A 20,816-nucleotide genomic window follows, 5' to 3' on the forward strand; every position below is an offset into this window, starting at 1 on the left:
TTTGGATACTAGCCCTTTATCAGATGTCATCTGCAAATATCTTCTCTCATTCAGTTGTCTTTTGGTTCTTGTCAGCTGTTTCCTTTGCTGTACAAAAGCTTTTTATCTTGAAGAAGTCCCAATAGTTCATTTTTACCTTTGTTCCCCTTGCCTTTTGAGCCGTGTCTAGGAAGAAGTTTCTGTGGCTGAGGTCATAAAGGGTGCTACTTGTGTTCTGCTCTAGGATTTTGATGGATTCCGGTCTCACATTTAGGTCTTTCATCCATTTTGAATTTATTTTTGTGTATGGTGTAAGAAGGTGGTCCAGTTTCATTCTTCTGCATGTGGCTGCCCAATTTTCCCAACACTATTTGTTGAAGAGACTGTGTGTGTGTTTTTTTTTTTTTTTTTTTTTTTTTTTACCATTGGATGTTCTTTCCTGCTTAGTCAAAGATTCATTGACAATAGAGTTGAGGGTCCATTTCTGGGTTTTGTATTCTGTTCCTTGATCTATGTGTCTGTTTTTGTGTCAGTACCATACTGTCCTGATGGTTACAGCTTTGTAATTGAGGTTGAAGTCTCAAACTGTGATGGCACCAGCTTTGGTTTTCTTTTTCAAACTTCCATTGGCTATTTGGGGTGAGTTTAATATACTATTCTAATAAAGAGCTACAGTATCCTAAATCTAACTTGTTGAGCACCTTAATCAGAGTTTTGTGTACTTTGATCATTTTGTTTCAGTTTGAAGATTTCCTTTCAGTATTTTTTGTAAGGCAGGTCTAGTGGTAACGGAACTCCTTCAGCTTTTGTTTGCCTGGGATATTCTTTATTTCTCTTTTATATCTAAAGGATAACTTTGCCAAATAGAGTATTCTTGGCTGGCATTTTTTATCTTTTAATATTTTTAATGTATCCTTTCACTCTCTCGAGTAGTGTAGAGTTTCTGTTGAGAAATCTACTGATAGCATCATGGGTGTATATTTGTGGATTACTGTCTTTTTTCCCCTGGATGTCTTTAAAATTCTTTATCATTGACTTTTGACAGTTTTAATATAATGTATCTTGGAGAACATCTTTTTGCATTGAGATAATAAAGTGTTCTATTAACTTCATGGGCTTATATCCAATTTCTTCCCTAGGTTTAGAAAGTTCCCAGCTATTCTTTCTTTCTTTTTTTTTTTTTTTTTTGTTAATTTTTTTAAATGTTTTTTTTAAAGACTTTATTTATTTATTCATAGAGGCACAGAAAGAGAGAGAGAGAGAGAGAGAGAGAGGCAGAGACAAAAGCAGGCACCATGCAAAGAGCCTGACTTGGGACTTGATCCAGGGTCTCCAGGATCATGCCCTGGGCTGCAGGCAGCGCTAAACTGCTGCGCCACTGGGGCTGTCCTCCCAGCTATTATTTCTTTGAATAAACTCTGTCCTCTTCTTTTTCTGGAATATCCATTACTCTTATGTTGTCTTTTCTAATGGAGTTTTATAGCTTTCATAGGGTTTCTTCAATTTTAAGAATCTTTGTTCTCTCTACTCTTCCACCTGAGTCATATCTAGATTCCTATCTCCCAGCACTAATTCTTTCTTCCATCTGAGCTGCTTTATATTTCCAATGCATTCTAATGCTTTCTTTATCTTACTCGTTAGGTTGTTCAACTCCAGAATTTCTGATGTGTTCTTTTTTTAGGATTTCAATCTCTTGTGAAATATTCCTTCTGTTTATAATTTTATTCCTAAAATTGTTTGCTTTTCTGAGTTTTCTTTTTAGCTCATTATATTTCTTCATAACAGTTCTTTTAAGGTTTTTTAAAATTTTTATTTATTTATGATAGTCACAGAGAGAGAGAGAGAGAGAGAGAGAGAGAGGCAGAGACATAGGCAGAGGGAGAAGCAGGCTCCATGCACCAGGAGCCCGACGTGGGATTTGATCCCGGGTCTCCAGGATTGCGCCCTGGGCCAAAGGCAGGCGCCAAACCACTGTGCCACCCAGGGATCCCTAAGTTTTTTTTATCAGATTGTAATATTCCATGTCTTTGCATTCAATTGGTGGAAATTGTCATTTTCTTTTTGTGATACCATATTACTGTGATTTTTCATGATATTTGATTAAAAGTACATTTGCTGCCACATTTGAAGTGTGAACACTTTTCTTATTTAGATAAGGTTTTGTTTATTTTGATTCTAATTGAAGAGCCTTCCTTTTGTTTTTCAGATGGTGGTGCTGGTGGTCCAGAAGTTTTTGGCTTCTCTAACCACAGCTGACTGCTGCTAAGGTTAGGAGGATACTTACTAAAAAAAAAAAAAAAAAATAGTTGGGGAGTAAAAAAGATGGTGTCAGAGTGGTAGAAGGTATATATTGAGCAACTAGGGTTTTGGGAACACCCATGGCCTACTAGGGGGATCTTTGAGTGAGGATGTAGGGGTACAGGTTCTAGATGTCCATGAGCAATCCTCTTGCCAGAATCCCTGGAAGACAGCAGGAGACACTGTCCTTCAGTTCTCTCTGCCTATTTTCCTTTCCCTTTCCCGTACTCACTGCAGTCTTTCCTCAGAAAGAGCTACAAGTCCCTCTAACATGCTTGTAGAACATACAGCCAGGCTGACTCACACTCACACCTTCAGCCTTCACTTCCTTTGATACAAAAGTCACGCTGTTCTATTGCTGGATCTGCTCTTGCCTTTTGTGACACCAGCTTTGCCCTCTCTCCTCTGTGGCCCCATCTACCCAGAGGCACAGATGGCTTGATCTCTCAGGTGTCCTGGCATATTGTGTCAAGGTGCTTTAAAAATCTTTTTTTGATTATGGATCTGATTAGTTGTAAATCAAAAAGGAGAGAACAGAGGAGTAACTTACCATGATGCATCTGTGATAATGCTGACCTCGCTCTCCCAGACTGTCCTTTTATTCTTGGTTTACTATGATTTTCTGTTATGAAGTAGTATTGAATTAAATTAATTAATAATTAATTTCACAGTTGAGATGATAATGTGTTTTTAAAATCTTTATATTAATGAATTTTCTAATTTTAAACAATTTTCAGTGACTCTTAATGTCAAATATATTTTCATGTGTTTATTTGTCATCCATATAGCTCTTAGGTGGAATGTTTATGAAAGTCTTATACCCTACTCTTCTAAAAAATTGAGTTTATTTATTTTTACTATCATGTTTTTAAGAGTTTTTCTGTATTCTGGATATAAGTCCTTTATCATACATGCAATTTTCAAATATTTATTCCCAAGCTTGTACCTTGTATTTTTATTTTCTTAGGAGTATCTTCTGCAGAGCAAAAGTTCAATTTATCTTTTTTTTTCTTTCAGGATCATGATTTTGATATTATATATAAGATCTCTTTGCCTAGCTCCAGGTCATGAAGATTTTCTCCTATGTTTTGTATCTAAATCTTTTATAATATTATATTTTCTATTTAGACCTGTGATCCATTTGGAGTCAATTTTTGTATGAAATGTGAGGTTTAGGTTGAAGTTTATTCTTTTGCATATGAATATCCAAATGTTCTAACAGTATTTGTCGAAAAGCTGGCAGTACTCTTTATCACATCACAATATATTTTAATTATCTCTTCCCATGCCTGATTTCCCATTGAAGTGTGTATTTCTTCTCACTGAGTCTGCAAGTCCCTTTGGTAACTGGAAATCTATCTTAGAACCTTGAACTGTCAATGCTCAATAAAAACTGTTTGGATTAACACATAATAAAGCAATGAGCTAAGATTTTCTTGTGCATGGTAAAAATGTTCAGAAATATGTGTAATGGAAATGATGCTTATTTTTTCACTTTCTTCCATTCCTTTCTTAGAGAACATATTTCAACCATAGCCTTGGTAGGGGTAGTATATGTTTCCTGTGTCTTTTTAGACTAGAAGTAGAAACATAAATCAAAGTGGGCCAACTAGTTTTTCCATCCCCTAAATTGGATTGGGACATGGACAGAACAATTCAGACTTCTCTGGGTTCTGGGTTTGAAATATTATATAGACTAAAGGGCTGAAGCTACAATGTTGAGATGGCAGTGATATGTCATGGAAAAGCAGAGTAGAGAATGGAATAGTAACTTGAGAAGCAAAAATGAAGACAGAAATAGAAAGGTAGATGCCTGACTGCAGTTTTCCTCAGTGTGGGCTATGTTTTTTGAGGGTCCTGATTTTTTTTAAAGATTTTATTTATTTATTCATGAGAGACACACATAGAGAGACAGAGAGAGGGGCAGAGACACAGGCAGAGGGAGAAGCAGGCTCCATGCAGGGAGCTTGGTGTGGAACTCAATCCTGGGACCCCAGAATCATGCCCTGGACTGAAGGCAGGTGCTAAACCACTGAGCCACCCAGGGATCCCCCAAGGGTGCTGATTTTTAATGCTAGCTTCATTGGGGGTGTGTCTCATTGTAATTAAACAGTCTAACCAAAGCAAGGTAATAAGAGCAATGAACAAATAATATTTGTCTAATAAAAAAATAACCTAAGAAGGTAAGTAGACTCTGGAATTTTTTAAGTCCCAAATGAGTTAGTATATATAAGATTTTATTAAGAATAATTGCACCATTCTTGTAGTCAATAGATACATCCATGTATGCTTAATTTAAATAACATCAGTACCATTGGGAATAAAGCAAAAGTATTCTTTTCAAAGTGATCTCTACTCTTCTCAAGACTCATTCATTCAGTAAGTTAGTCCCAAGCACTGGGATGTCGGTTATAAAAAGATGGACCATAGAGTTTGTCCTTCATAAGCTCAGAGTCTAGAAGGAGAAATGGGAATTAACAAATAATGACGTTTTAAAACTCTGATATTAGTAAACAAGAGACAATAGCAAACCATGCCAGTTCAAACATATGCACTCATAACATTGGAGGACTCCTGACATTTGGTGTAGTCAGGGAAGGCTCCAGAGGGATTTGGGCTTTGAGGACTAAATTAGATGTGGATAGAGAAGAAAATAAAGGTATTGAAGGTAGAAGAGCTTCCTTTACATGTACCAGTATTAATAAAAATGTAAATATTGCTCAGCTATTTTTGAAAGGTTTGGGCATTCATTCAAAGTTTCATACAGCTTTTCCATACTTATTTGCTTGGAATAGCAAAGGGCAATAAGTGTAGAGAGTGATAAATTTAGTCCAGAAAATGCTCTCAGAGTTCAGCTACAATTTTGGGGAAACATAAGAGCAAAGGAAAGATGTTACTGCCAGAATTTGAGGAAGAAGCTGTTTCATGGTGTGTTGACAGTAATTTAATAAAAAAGGTTAACTTCTGGACTAGCACTCAAATTTCCTTAGTCTCTCCTGATGATCAAGGGCATTCTTTGTTAAGTCTAATGTGTTGGCCCTTAAAGTTGCCTAGTGTGCAAGGAAGCTGTCAATCACACACTTAAAAAAAAGTATACAGCAGAAGGGTTCTAAAGGGAAATCAAATTATGGTCCATTTGGAAATGTCACAACCAAGTGGCACCAGCAAAAATGAAGAGGTTCATTGACTATTCAAATTGGTGTATAAAGAGTTGCGTGGTTTTGCTGCTAATCAAAGATGAAGCTGGCCTTTGAGCTGCCTGTGTGGAGCCTGAGACCACCCAGGCTTTAGCTAATGTTAGTGTTTACATGACATGTTGGAAACAAACTGGGCAATTACAAAGGCCCAGTCTAACTAGATCCTAACAGGCAAAGTGCCCTCTGATCCAAATGTTAATAGCTTTGACCTTCATTGGTTTTTAATCTCATTCTGTCTGGCAGAGTAAATGAACTCTAGGTTATACTGTACAGAAGAGTCCTTTTTGTTTTTCATTCTTTTTTTTCTGATATTGCTGGGGAAATGAAAGTCTGTATTTTTTCAGCTGGGTATATCACTGAGTGTATGCACAGAACGCCTGCTGATTGACTGTGCTTCAACAAAGGCAGATTCAGTTTGCAGCTGATAAGAAGCAAAGTCATCCATGCCGTGTTTACAAAGTAGGCAAGGAGAGTGAAAAATTAGTGATAAAAGAGCTAATCTTATTGTTTTGCTGGGCGAGAGAATGGCACTTTTGTGCTTGCTTTTAAGAGCTGGCATGTTGCCTCTCCTTCCCCCTCCATGCTTTGGCAGCAAAACAATTTTCAGATTCCCCAAAGTGTTATAGATTATAAAGGACACAGTAATGTTGGAAGGGTTTCCTAACATTGAGTAGGGTACAAACTGCACTGGAGATTGGCTGTTTATTCTATGTGCCCATGACCCACACTGCATAAACTTCTATTTTCTCCCTTTGGTATTTCTAAAGCAAAAGATAAATATTTGGGCCGTTGGACAAATTCATTAGTGTTTAATTTTCTAACACATTTAAATGCTTAGCTGTGCTAAGAATAAAGTTTGAAATCCCCTCACAATCAGTTATAGGGTCTGGCAGGGTTAACTGGGCCTCTGTGAGTAATAGGACATGTGGCTGAAGGAAAGGATCCCGTAAGAGAGATGTTTTTGTTCTTTTAGTTCATAACTACTTAGTTGTAAGGTCCATTGAGGTGGAAGAAATTATAATGTGTAATAGTTCTTGGTGTGGTTAAGAAAACTGATGTCTCTGCATTTAAATTGTTTTTGGTCATAATTTCATCATTTTCTCAGTTTTTCTAAGGGAGAAGTAACAGATTACTGTTTTGGCCAGAGGCATATGCTAGGTTTTACAGTTCCTCACTATGCTGATTTTTGCATTTAGTGGTGACCTGCAGAGACCTATAATGCTGGTGGCCATGTGTCTATTCCAGGTAATCTGGACCATTCATTCATTTATTCATTCAACATAACGTTTATTAAAGCCAACCATGGGCCAGGTGCTGGTGCTACTGAGGAAGCAAAGCATGAATCACCCCTTCCAGAAGTGTCTAGTCTTGTAGGGAGGACAATGAAGCAGACAAATAACTATAATAGAGTCTACTAAATTTCATAATAGAGGTGCTTATAGAGCACAGAGATACATTCCCTTGAGTAGTGGAGGAAATCTTCCACATAGATGACAATTAATTGTATCTTGAAGAGTGTGTTGGTTTGTCAGGATATGGCAAGCAGTTCGGAATGACCAGAGCTCTGCTTCTCAGCTGTCATACAGAGTTCTGTGGCAGGGGTATGTAAGGCCACAGAATAGATACTTTATTCATCCAGTAAGTGTTTATTATTTACTTATTTGAGAAATATTTATTGAATACCTTATTTGTGCTGTGCACTCTCACAGACATTAGGGATAGAGAAATAAATGATACAGTCTTAAAACTCACCATGGATTGTCAGTTCTGGGGAAATATATCTCAAAACACTATGTATATATTATTGAATAGAATATACAGATTTATGCAATCAAACATGAATATTTCATATACGTTTTGTACTTGCAAGAGTAGCTTTTGGCAATACCCTTAAACCCCAGAAGGATGTGTTGATTTTATTCTAGCATCCGGTATACTGTGTTGAAAAACTTTGAGGAGTGCTAGGAAGGTTTATATGAAGAATTGAAGGGGACATGGGATTGGAGAGGTAGGGAGACACTAAGCATCTATAAGTTTGAATTTTACATCAAAGGAAATGAAGCACTGTAAGAGGGCTTGAAATAGGAAGGGTGTGATCAATTTAGGACTTTAGAAGGATCATTCTGATGAAAGTACCCATAAGTACATCTGAGATCATGCTTTAAAAATATGGTCCCTGTACCTGTTTTTCATTTTCTCTGTATGTATTGAATCATTTGATGGTCCATCAATGTCCAAACAGCTAAAGCTAAGCCCTTGAGATGGACAACCTGCAAACAGTGTATAGGCAAGAGAATTTGCCTTTGTGGAATTTTTCTTAAAGATGAGGTCATCAAAAGCATGAGTTGAGTGTAAAAGTTGGGAACGTATTTATTCGTATTTGGAATTGAATTAACTTTTATTTAAAGGATCTCAAAATAATTCATGTACACTGGACAGGTCATTTTTCAGACAGAGGTTGTTTGGCTGCAGGTAGTTGAAACCCATTCAAACTAGCTCAAGTTGCAAGGGGAGAATATATTGAATGTAGCCAGATATTAGGAGGACTGGAGCTAGCATATGGAATAACAAGTCTGAGACCAAGGGAGTTATTGTCTTTCTGTGTCTTTTTGGTCCATATTGGATACTTAGCTTCCTCCTTTATTATCACTGCAACACATTTTTTCCTTGTTTATGTGATGTTTTTTAATGAGCATGTGTAAAAATGTGCACACTGAATTATGTCCTTTCAGTCTAAGCATTACCAGAGATTAGACAATTTCATATTTTTCAGGAAAGAGAATTGGATTGGCCAATTCGAATATGGTCCCTACTCCTGATAAAATCAGCTGTGACTGGGAGGAGGCCCCATACCTGCTCATTCATCAAAGTATGGAAGCAAGCTCTGGAAAATTCTATCAGAAGAGGGGTTGGGGTGGGGTACAATGACTAGAAGAAGAAATGACTGGAATGTCTACAATTTCCACAAAGAAAGCCTGGCAAACCCTCAATGTTAGGGAGTTTATCTTCCATAAGAGGAAGATCACTCGTTTCTTTTCTAGATTTCCCTTCTCATCTTGAAGTTTCATAAAGAATAGATTCTTATATTAGTTCTAAGTCTTCAGGTTGCAGTGCTATAAGCTGAACTCATTGCTAAAAGACATTGCATTGCATGATTTTTCTGACATGTTTAGACAATATGTTAGCTCCAAGCACAGCTATATTTTGCAACTCTAATAATCTAAACAAGAATCTGTTTCTGTCCCTCTCTAAGCTCTGCCTTCTTTCTTGAATGGAGGTTTTTTATTCAGATGAGGTTTCTATCATGTAGGAAAAAATGAACCACCACAAGCTCCTGACTTACGTTTAAAGTGTTGGTGGGCAGGGGGAGTATTTCTTCTTCTGCTCCAAAAACAATTTAGGCTCCAAAATGAAAATGCAAACGTAAAATAAAAATTAATAGTTTATTCCCATTTTCTAGCTGAGTTGAGCTTTGAAAGAAAAAAGTGATTTTTAACCTGAACATTCTAAGAATTCTCTGTATCATATGTAAGCATAAGTAGGATAGCAATGTGGAAAATATGAATATTGGAATTGAAGCTGTAGAATACAAGACACTATGATATCTTATAATAGCCGTAAAGGCATTAGCATAATGCAGCTTTATTTGTTTATTTATGTCTACTTATAAACTATACCAAAACTTTTAAACTGATTTTTAAAAATTTGCTTGTTTTGATGTATCTTTTTCTAAATCCTGAAGTATGAGAATTCTTATTTAGCACCTTTCAGATGTTTTTAAATGTAGTATTTTGTTTCTGCATACCTGGACTGGAATTTGTATTCTCCACTTGTATTTTAGAAAGATTGCCTAATGTTATGAGGTGAATTGAAGGATACTGATGTTATAAGTGAGAGACACTTAGGAGGCTAAGTTAGAATTGGCAGTTGTCTAATTTAGAGGTGATGAAAGTCTGAACCAGACCATAGCTATAGAAGTAGAAAAAGAGTATAGATATGAGAGAGACATATTCATGTGAAAGCAAGACCTTTTTTAAACAAGTTTTGTCCAGTGCTTTAGCTGCATATTGCTGCTTTCCATGGTTTTTATTGTTAGCAAAATAGTAAGATTATGTCACTAAGTGGGCTGGCTGTTAATTCTATACAATTGGTTTTAAGAATCAGTTGAATAGGAGAATTCATATTAATATAATTTTGCTGAAGGTAATAAGAGAACTGGAGGTAGTGGGAAAAAGAATTATTTATGCCTGATGGAAAGCAGAGTAGTAGAGCACAATTTAAGTAAAAGAGATCCAGGGCTAGGGGTATGCAAGCAATGTGAAGCTTGTTATGAAAAGAAAGAGGAGTTGTGATGACAATTTGCTCCTCCTGCCTTGTTAGAGTTCTCTCTCATGGTTGTGGCCTTAGGAACATAGACCTTTTTCTTTTCCTTTACTTTCCAGGTTAGTAAGTTGTCGCAGCAGCAACATGCTCATGGGCTGTCAAAATCATTTTATTACAGATGTAAAGCTAATCCAGACACAAACTACATAAGGAATAGGAAAATGCAGTTTTAGGATATAAAGCCTAGTCCTGTTATCACTTTGGAGATTCTTCTCAGTGATCTGTCCATGACTATGTTTTTCTGTTCAAAATTCCTTAGTCTACTGCCTCATTTTATTAACTAAAAAAATCAGGTTATTTTTCTATTTATCTGACATATTCTCTCAGCTAAAAAGCTTGATTCTCTTCTAATTTAAAATTTTCAAAATTTTGAGTCTTCTAGGAAGTAGAATATATTTTATTTATCCAATAAGTGTGTGTTTGATGACTAAGGTCACACTTGGCCAGATTCTCACATTATAGATAAGGTGCTGTATATAATCCATCACAAGAGCACATATTCAGACTCATGATAAGGAATAGGTAGAGAGGGGTGTGTGGATGGAAATCCCTGAACAATGTTTGCATTGCCCTGGTACTTTCCTTTTTCCTCATTTCTTAATTTCTTTCTCTTTATTTTTGTTGTTCTAACAGAGAGAGAAAATGGAATACAAAATGTTGGGAAAGGATCAGTAGATAGAATAGGGAAAAAGCAGAACAGGAACCTATGCTAAATATTCAGTTTCTTGTTTGAGATGCAAATAACTAATAATATTGACCATTTATACCATCTCCTTGTTGATTACTTTAATCTTATTTACTTTTATTAGTTATAGAGGCATGAAGTTGGTTTCCTTTTGCCCCAGAGGGCAGAACTAAGAACTATTATAGAGGGAAAGGATTTTCTAAGGATTTTCTAAGATACAGAGTTGTAGGATGGTGAGTTTCCAGTTTCTTTTGGTGTCTACTCAGGGTTGAGCAAAGAATGTGCTATAAGAAATTCAAACGTTGGGATCCCTGGGTGGCGCAGAGGTTTGGCGCCTGCCTTTGGCCCAGGGCGCGATCCTGGAGACCCGGGATCGAATCCCACGTCCGGCTCCCGGTGCATGGAGTCTGCTTCTCCCTCTGCCTGTGTCTCTGCCTCTCTCTCTCTCTGTGTGACTATCATAAATAAAAAAAAAAAAAATTAAAAAAAAAAAAAAGAAATTCAAACGTTGATTAAGAAGCTGTGTACACTGGAGTTCATTTGTTAAAAGCAAAATTAAACATCTTAGGTAACTTATGCAAGAAGGAAAATGCTTGTGAGAGCTAGGGATTGCTAAGAGGGTCTGATAGACCAGGTTTAAAATGACAGAGTCCAGTCAAAATGTTCTAGTTGGTGTAAACAATCCACAATGGAGGCCAGACACCATCAGAAAAATGAATAAATTCTTGCTTTATTTAAATATTTATTAAATATCTATAAGTGCCAGGCACTGGGATGCAATAGAGAATGAACAAAGGCCCTGGTCTTGTGGAGCTTATATTTTAGTGGAGGAAACAGATACTAAACTAATAAATAAAAATACAACACATGGAGTAGTGATAAGTACTAAGATAATAACAAAACATATTCTGAAAGGAAACATAGTAAGGGAAGAGAATAATGAGGAAGGTATTGGAACCTGGATGGAATGAGCTATATGATGCCTTAGGACAAAAGTACATCAGAGAGATGGAAAAGCAACTGCTAAATGTGTAGAAGGATGAAGTGTAGTTAAAACAGAGTGAATGGAGGGGAAGGAGGTTGTAAAATGAAAGAATGTCAATTACTTCTCTGGCCTTAGTATCTCCTCTTAAGATGTAAAGTCTCTGGAGAGAGAATCATAGTGAGTGAACTAAAAATTTGTGTACATTTCTTGGCTGAGTAAGGACAAGAACAGGCACAAGCTGGTAGGAGAACTTTCTAGAGATTCCTTCAGCATCTTGAGAGGATCTTGAGGGCAGTTGGATTCACCATCCTTCTCAGGGGGGAGAGGAAGGTTTTCAAAGGGGAAAATTGAGGTATAATTAGGAAGGAGGATTAATGGCAGGAATTGAACTGCCAATGTCCCAGTGGATAATTAGCTTAAGTGATCTTTAAGTTCCTTTTCAACACAAAGATCAATCGAGTGACGGAGGTGAAAGAATAGAGACAAAAAGGGAAAGAAAAAAAGCTGAAAAAGAAACGTGCTTTACCATGGGTCAGCCTGTCCTCCTGACTTCTCCACCTTTCACTCTCCATTACCAGATGAGTGATGCCCAGATTGGTCACAAGGCACAGAGGCAAACCTTGTGGAGGAAATTTATTACAAGGGATCAATATGGGAAATAAAGAAGCACTGACAATGGGCTCTTTTCAGCTAAACAACTAGGAGACCCAACATGTTCTAGAGGAGCAATAGCACCTCAATGAGCACTCTTGGAATGGGTTTGTCCATTGCTCCTTCATGGCCAAGAGTCAGCTTCTTTCTGACTCTTCTGAAATAATCTGCTTCTATCCCATTCCTGACTTTTCCTTTTGTTTTGGCTTTTTCAGGGCTTTTGCACACTACATTCTCTCCATACATCCATTTACATTTGCTGCACTCCATATCTGATCTCTGGATGTCTTACATTCAAACTCCCTGAGAAGAACTGATAGGATGGTTTGGTTATCACTATTTATTATTGTCTTGCTATTGTGTAAATTTCTCACGCTGGCCAGGCCTTGGACTGCTGCCTTGATTCAGATACCTTGATTTAGGTATCTAGAAAGGAGAGCAATAAACTTAGTGGGCGAGTGTAGCAAGTGCTCAGGATTTCTTAGATTTTTTTCCTATTGCAAAAACAATACTAAATTCAACATACAGAATGCCTGCTGTGTGGCAGATATTTAAAGCAAATTATTTCTAACTCTGAGAACAACCTTACTATGTAAATATTATTATTCCTATTTTTTACTTCCAATATCACACAACTAGCAAATGGATAAGCTAGAATTTAAATCCAAAGTCTATATTTTCTTTGATGACATTAGTATATAAATCTGTTAGTATATAGATCTCTGAGGAAAGTGAAAGGCTATGCATTCATCAATCCATTAATTGATCCATACATGATTTTGAATGGATACTATATGCACAGGACTAAAGAAATAAAATGGTTTAATATGAAATAGTACTTTGCTGTTTTGTGATCAGAATATCAGAATGCCAACTATGAAAATCTGGCAAATGCTTCCTTGCTATGTGCAAGATAGAGAATAGCTAAGTAATGAAGGAACAACTGAGAAAGGAATCTTATGGGAAAAAATGTTCAAGTAAAATAGTCCATGTAAATCTTGAAATAATAAAAGAAAAGAATAACAGTGTTATCTGTTTCCTGGAGCTCATGAAAAAACTATTGTCCCAGAACAGTTACTCAGTGGTAGCAAGATCCTCTTCTGCAAAGACAACTGGTTATATACTAACAAATGAAGCTTTCTTTTTAAAACAATACCGTTTGCTTTGTGAAAGAATTGTCAGTGAGAAAAAAAAAAAAAAAAACATTTGAAATGCCAAAAATTATAGTTACTTTGACTTTTTCTGGATTTTTTTTTTGTCAAAAGCAAGAAAAATGGTATCAACAGGACATGATGGGTTATTTATGTATCATAATTAAATCGGTGCAAATTCACTGGCACACAACCCAAGTGTGCCACTTTAGCTGATGAGTGAACTTCACTGTGCTCTCCTTGGTCAATGACAAAAGCCAGTATGAGTGGAAATGAGCTGGTGGCCCCTGAATGAGCCTAGTGTTATAATGAGTTTCCAAAATAACTTAAAAATCCTTAGCAGGCTCACTTACTAAAATTCGAAAGGAAATTACTGCATCTATGTGAAGGCTACATGGCCAATTGTGGGTATAGATCGAAGCAGTTGGGAGAAAATGATTGTTTGTAGATCTCTTGGTATTGCCAGATAGCTTACTGTTAAATTCCAACTTAACTTTAAGCACATGAAAGTGTCTGTGCTAGCCTGCCTCATGTCTCTGGACTTGTTTCACCACAACTGAGAGCCACTTTTTCTCTTAGCCCGTGGCTGGGCTGGAAGGTTATGGAATGTGAGTTTAATCACAGATTACTTTTTCTTCTTTTACATTCTTAGGTCAGTTACATTGCTGCTGTCTTTATAGAAATCCTCAGTGCCATAAATATCTCTACCAGTTATCAATTTAAAGGCATAATGAAAAGCGAATCTCCAATGAATTCCCATCTGAAAATTCTGGGTTTTACCTTTTTCTGATGGGCTAAGATAACATTTACTAAAAGCAAAAATAATAATCACAATTGAAAAAAAATATCCCATCAGAGATAGAAGCCCTGGGAGGAAAAGAATTATAGACTTGAGCGAACTTTGTATATTTGTTTTAGCACGTGAATTTAATGTTAAAAAATGGTCTATTGTTTTTGTTTTTCAGACCAGAGGTTTTTCTTATTCATACTTAGGAATGCTGTCATCTACTTATCTAGTAGGGGCTGCCATTCAGTTAACAAGAGAATACTGTGAACATAAGATGAAGAGGAAAGATTCCATGAATCATAAGGAAAACAATCCATGGCACACTGGTTTGTGCCATCTCAAGGTCATGGTAGATAAAGAAATGAAAGATCTGGTTGATTTTGTCCAAGAAGTTGCTTGAGGATGATTGAAACCTTGATTAGCCTGAGCTGTGAACAGAGGGAAAGCTTTGTCTTTCTCTCCCTATCTCCAGCTTAGGTAGAAAATACCCACTTTTGTGTTTGAAGATTATGAAGAAAATCTGGACCTGGTAATCTTTTGAATGGTGACATGAAGTTAGGATTAAGATGCTAGAGGCTTCCTTTTTAAGATATACGGGGGAGGTTCAGCAGGAGGGCACATCAGAAATGCAGCTGGTGCCTAATCGCCAAATGTTTGAGGTCTCAGTTGATGCTTTGCTAGAGGAACTAGGATTTTGTGATTAACTTTTAGAAGAAGTGTCAGGGATGCTTTCAACACATAGGTTATGACATTAACTACAGCATAAAGAAATCTTGTATGTCTTCTGGGTCAGGAATTGGAGGGGCTTAGCATTCTCTAAATCCCCACCGATAATGTGCAAGGTAGATTTAAAAATTAAGACAAATACTCTCCTAAAACAAAGTGCCCCCACTCTGTTGCTTCAGAAAAACTTCCTAGAACTGACAGTGTATGCTGTTTTTGAAACCAAATAATTAGGTGCATGAGAATACAAAACAAAACATTTTCTTCTAAGAATGCAATTTGTTCTTTTCCACCTTTTATTTAAGTTAATAGGGCGTTAACTGGGGAAAAACCATGCATTTTACCTTGTCTTCATCTCTCTTAATATTGTCTGTGCAGATAAATTCTAGGGTCATTTTTGATAAAGACACAGGAATGTCCCAGAGATCTTGATTGTTCTAATTGTGTCTCTGTATGTTACGGCTTTATTAAATTTATATTTATTAAGTGGAGCATAAGGTGCTGGATGGTGAGGATGGTGAGTCATGGTTCAACAAAAGATCAAAAGAGAATGTGAAATAGAGAAGTTTAGTACTTTCAGGACAGGGAGGAAGTACATGATATGCCTTGAGGGGCCACATGGAGAGGTCAAGGCAGAGTATAGGCAGAAAGAGGAGAGATGGGAGGGCTTGGAGCATATGCCTTTGGTAAAGTCCATGGGTGGAGTGCTTTGGGGTTTCTGGGCTAAAGCTTGATTGGTTAATTTAGGCCAAAAAGAATAGGGTTTTGGTAAACCCAATGGGGGTCCTAGCTAAGGGGCACATAAGGAAAAGGCCCCAAGAGGCAAGGGAGATTGTTGACCACAAGTGCTATTGGGGAAGTCATATCAGGAATTTTTACTTGTGAGTCTGTGGACTGTTATCTAGGGCTTGCATGAGGGGGCTAGTGTCAGTTTAAGGCCCCCACAGGCCACTTGGCCACACAAAATGAATGCTGAGGCAGCAATATCATGGACTCTTGACACGGTATTATAGGGATTGCTTTGGCTTGAGAACAACCTAACCCAACCTGCAAAGTTCTGAATACAGGAGCCGCTCTACCAAGGCCAACAGCTCTAAGGCAAAAAGATGCAGCATAATTAGCTCTTCTGATATCCTCTTGAACAAAATGTCAGTTCAGAAACCTGAAGTGTTTGCTAATGACAAGGGCCCAACTGTCCCATAAAACTAGAAGAGTGGTGTTTGTTGTCTATTTCAAGAACTGGAAATGAAAATCTTAATGACACAGGAAATGCTCTTCAAAGGCCAAGAAGTCTTAGTGAAAGATAAGAGGATCAATCAGTCTTAAATACGAGTTTACTAAGAGTAAGAGACGGGATGCTGCCAGCATGGATATGTATTTCAAAAGGCATGAATAAAACCCAGAAATAGTGTTAATTTTACTTTGAAGTATATAATGAAACCCCTCAAGTACCTAGACTTCAACACCCCTTTCCCAAAATGACCAAAATTTCCATTTTTGAGCGTTTATCATTTCGCCTTTTTCCGTTCCCTAAGTCTTAACAGAATTTTAAAAGAGCAGCTAATAAATGAAGTATACTTCAGTTTCATGTAATGGATTGGATCAGAAGGGAACTGATAAGATGATATTGGAAAAGCAGGCGGGGGGTCGAAAAGCTGCAAAAGTGCTAAGCTGTATGGGTTCAATTGATTCCTGGCGTGCAGGCTTGCAGTCCCCACGTTATTCCAGCAAATGGAAAGAGAGCAGTCCCTGTTCTATTACAATGAGGCTCCTCCCGAGTGACTGGTTACCAGCAGGGCCAGAGGTGATGAGGGGAGATAAGGCCAATTACGAATTCATACTGAGGAAGCAGGAAACAGAAGCCACAGGAAGAATTCCAAAGGGGAAGATGGGAATTGAGACTCTGGGTCACTGTAGGCATTCAAGGTAGAATACAAATATGAGCTTTAAGCCTGCTCTAGAGAAACTCATTTTAGTGGGAGACAGGATCAAAGGAGGCCAAAGCTTTGCAATGTGGTTTCTAAAGGCAAGGCACAGGGGCAAAATACCTGAGTAGAAACTTATCATTAAACCCTAGCCCCGCGCTTATCATCCTCTCTGTGTTCTTGGCACACTTTGGGATATTAGAAATTTTAGTAGTGTACTTGAAGGAATTGAAAAGCTCAAAACAAAACTAAGCAATTCAGCAATAATTTCAACACAATCACTGCTGTAGTGTAAGGATAATGGCACAGTGTCCATAATAGAACCCCAGAGACTGAGAGGTAGTGGGGCTTGTGGTGAGGAGCCAGAGGGAGGTCAGAGGGGATACTGGCTTCATGACCTGGGGCCCAATATTAATGACTCTAATCATCAGGTTCTGCATCTGTCTCAAAATGGGGAAGAAGGGAAGGACCACCCTCCCCCTCTAGGGGTATTAGAGAGATTAACTGAAACAGCCCATAGAGAGGTCACAGCTCCTGGCACTTGTGAATGCACATTATCAGCCTGTCCCCTTGCTCCTCAACCCTTGGCACCATTCGCTGTCCTGATAGCATTCTCTTGCACTCCAGAGGCCAACTTCTCACCTGGTTCCAGTCAACACGAGATCTTTCTTGGGCAAGGGTGTACCATCTCTTACCTTATTCATAGCAAGCTGTAGTTCTGCTCTTACTGAATCACGTGACCAGCTCATCAAAATGTCCTGCCTAATAATCATTGTAGTAAAAATGTATCTATAGGAGTAGCAAAGACCAATTTCATACATTGAACAAAATTTTGGGGACACAGGTGAGAAGGGTTCACAGTATACTAGGGTGCTTTGAATGAGGCCACTCAAGAACAAGCTTTGTAGGGAAAATAAAGGTTTGCTTCCTCCCTAAAGCAGATCTTTCCTTCTCCCCAAAACAGTGGGTTGATAAATTACTTAACTCTTTTGTCTCCAAGCTGAATATTACCACACAGTACAGAAAGTGATTTGCATATATCATCTCGTTTTTCCTTTTTTTCTAAGCAACCCTTTGAGGTAGATAATATTATTTTAAAGAAATCATTCTATGAATAAGAAACTAAGTCTTTGAAAGATTAAATAATGTCAAATTGAGTTATTTATGACTTCAAAGCTTATGCTTTAGGATTTGCATTTCTAAGTTTTCCATGACACTGAAGTTGCTAGTCCTGGGACAACACTTTGAGAAACTCTACAGTAGTGTCTCCTCAAATCCTTGTTGAGTTCTTCCAGAAACTCCATAAAAATGCATATGTATGCTTCTGAAATGAAAATATAACTCTTTGAAGGGAAATCAGAAATAATTCTCCACCAGGAGATCCTAGGCTAAGTTAGATCTGAGGCTAAGTTAGATTCCGGCACAACAAGTCCTATAGTAGATGACTTTGTCACTGGCTGAAGGTATTTTGGGTGAACTTTATATTTCGCACCATGCCAAGGGCACATAACTTTGGTCCTAAATTGCCTAGCTCTGTGATTTATTGTCATTTCTAATAAAATAGTTCTATGCATAGTAAAACAAAGCAAGAAATAAGAGCCTGGAAATGGTTGTGGTTTGTCAATGGTAACACCATTGGTATGTTTGTTTGTTTCTGAGATTTTGAAAATTGCTTTAGAAAGCCTTAGGGCAGAAAGCTTCACTTAATTAAAATATTTTAAATCAAACCACAGGAACTGAATTCAGTTCATAATGCTGCAGGGTACAGCCAGCAATTGTAAGAAACTCAAATGGGATAGGGTGGATGAATATAATAATAAGGGGTATAGGTTTTTGTTATTATTTCTGCTTGCTGGATTGAAATAATTAGGCAACAGAAAATCTTTAGTTAACTCTTGGAATTCTGAGGATATTCATTAATTGATACATAACTGTTTAGTGTTTCCCAAAGAGTATTCATGGAGCATTGGGATAATGTTCCAGGTTGTTCAACAAAGAAAGCATCCCCCTTGAAGGTAACTTTAGAAAGCACTGCACCACTCTCTCAGAAATTGACATTGCCCATTTGCTTAAGAAAGTCTCCTAGAAAGCCTTCAGTAAGTAACCTTCTTGACTCTGTTTCAGTTATCATTGGGTCACACAGCTTCTTTCCCTACTCCTTTCCCCTAATTTCTACCCCAAATAACACCATTTCACAAGATATGGAACTAAAAACATTTGAGGAAACGCCAATATTCACATTTTTAAATCAGTACTAATACTGAACCAGTTATATATATATATATAATATATATACACATACATATATATATACACATACACACACATTATTGCAAAGCCAGGCTCCTCCCACCTTTAACTCTTACTTTTTCATAAGTATTGTCTACTTGCTTTTTGATGAAATAAGGACCTGGATGTATGTAGATACCATTTGATCACTGAAACACACAAGCAGTAAAAGATGCTAGGATTGCTTTCTGAATTTATCACTAGGTGGGATTCAGTAAAACCATAGAAATTTGGCCTAACCAGAGGGAAGATCAGTCAGATTTGTGGAAAATTGGAAAAGAAATTTCATTACATTACCACCAATTGATAACTTTTATTCCTTGAATGCTGCCTAGAAACGGTCCTTGGAGGGAGTCTATTCTAATGACTAGAAAGAGGTGATTTATAATTACAACAGCACTTGTTTATCTGTTAAATGTACCTAAATTGTCTGAAAACTACTTGCTCAATCAGTGAAATGTTTTTCTCTTTTGAAATATTAATTTGCTTAGCAAATTCATTTTTCCTAGGTACAGGAAAGTAATCTTCAACCACTTTTCCCCCAGCTAGAGGAAAGGTAAACTTTAACCTAACCATTTTTCTAATTATCAAACGTTTTGAATTAATGGGGTCCAAATTAATTAAGGTTTTATTATAGTTTCATCCTTAGGAGACAAGGTTTCATTTCCCTCTTTTGAAGTATTTTCCATCTGAATCAAAAGAAGATTAACCTCACCACTCTCATTGCTTGAAGCCAATGGGTTTCAACTTCTTTTTTCCTTCCCCAACATACCTGAAGGTTATGAAACACTCCCTCTGTAAGGAAAAGATGAGGTGTGTGGGGGGCTATAATTAGGAAAATCTCCCTAGGTGATTCTGATAAGCTCCCTACCCCTTCTTGAGAATCCTGGTTTTATGCCTTTGATTAAAACCTTGTAACCCTCAGGCAAACATGGAATTGGGGCAGGAAGGTCAAGAGAGGCCCTGGCAGGACTCCAGGTAAGCTAGTGCTCTGATGGCAGGGGGTTTTGTCATAAGTGGTCAGCTAAAGCATGGATAATCAAAAGTATAGCAGGCACCATAAGCATTACTAGCATTGTTAGCTGCTTCCACCATTTGTACTGAATACTGGGTGTTGATAACCCGGCGGGGGATTGGAGGGAGCCAGAAGGAAGGAGGTTGAAGGTCTTTGGTGCAAGCAAAGATGGAGATTTATAGTTAATCTACTGGACACTGGATCTATGATTGAGGTGGGAAAGAGAACCCCATCTTGTGCTTCCTCACCTTTCCTTCAACCTCAGCCACGGTCTCCTGAAGTCACTGGTAAGGAGATACACTATTTAATATGGGTTCATAGATAATAGGGGTAAGGTGTCTGCAAACTAGGTAAATGAGGTGCTAAAATATGACTTTCAGAGAAGGAAATTAATAGTATAATGGAAGTTATTGATGGAAGAACCATAGCCTTTTTTTGAATTCTTATTATGATCTATTTTTTGATGTTTAGAACAGAGACCTAGTGAAGATAAACAAAAGTTTAAAAATTTCTACTTGTAAACAAAATATTAAATGTGAGTAAGGTAACACATTTCCTCTTGGTATTGATATACTGAATCATGTAGGCTATTAAGCAAAAATCCTTTCAGGAAATACCTTGGCCTTACCTAATACCCTTATTGTTTTACTCTGCTCCAGGACTAGCTGGGTGCTTATTTAATTACATCGATATTTATTTATGTTCCTTTTAACTGGTTGTCCACTTTTGATAACATTCCATTTATCAC

General features: G+C 37.4%; 1 long non-coding RNA gene across 2 annotated transcripts; it reads left to right on the forward strand.

Moving 5' to 3' along the window:
* The first annotated feature begins 222 nt into the window (after positions 1-222).
* On the forward strand, positions 223-20,035 carry LOC118350414 (uncharacterized). 2 transcript variants are annotated; one of them, XR_007401305.1, is made up of 4 exons: positions 223-253; positions 2,186-2,246; positions 19,563-19,609; positions 19,979-20,035. It is a non-coding gene; the product is annotated as an uncharacterized LOC118350414 (long non-coding RNA). The 2 variants fall into 2 exon arrangements; XR_007401304.1 differs by lacking the exon at positions 223-253 and adding an exon at positions 385-618.
* Positions 20,036-20,816: the final 781 nt, after the last annotated feature.

Source organism: Canis lupus, chromosome 12 (genome assembly GCF_003254725.2).
Source record: "Canis lupus dingo isolate Sandy chromosome 12, ASM325472v2, whole genome shotgun sequence".
In the NCBI taxonomy this organism is placed as follows: domain Eukaryota; kingdom Metazoa; phylum Chordata; class Mammalia; order Carnivora; family Canidae; genus Canis; species Canis lupus.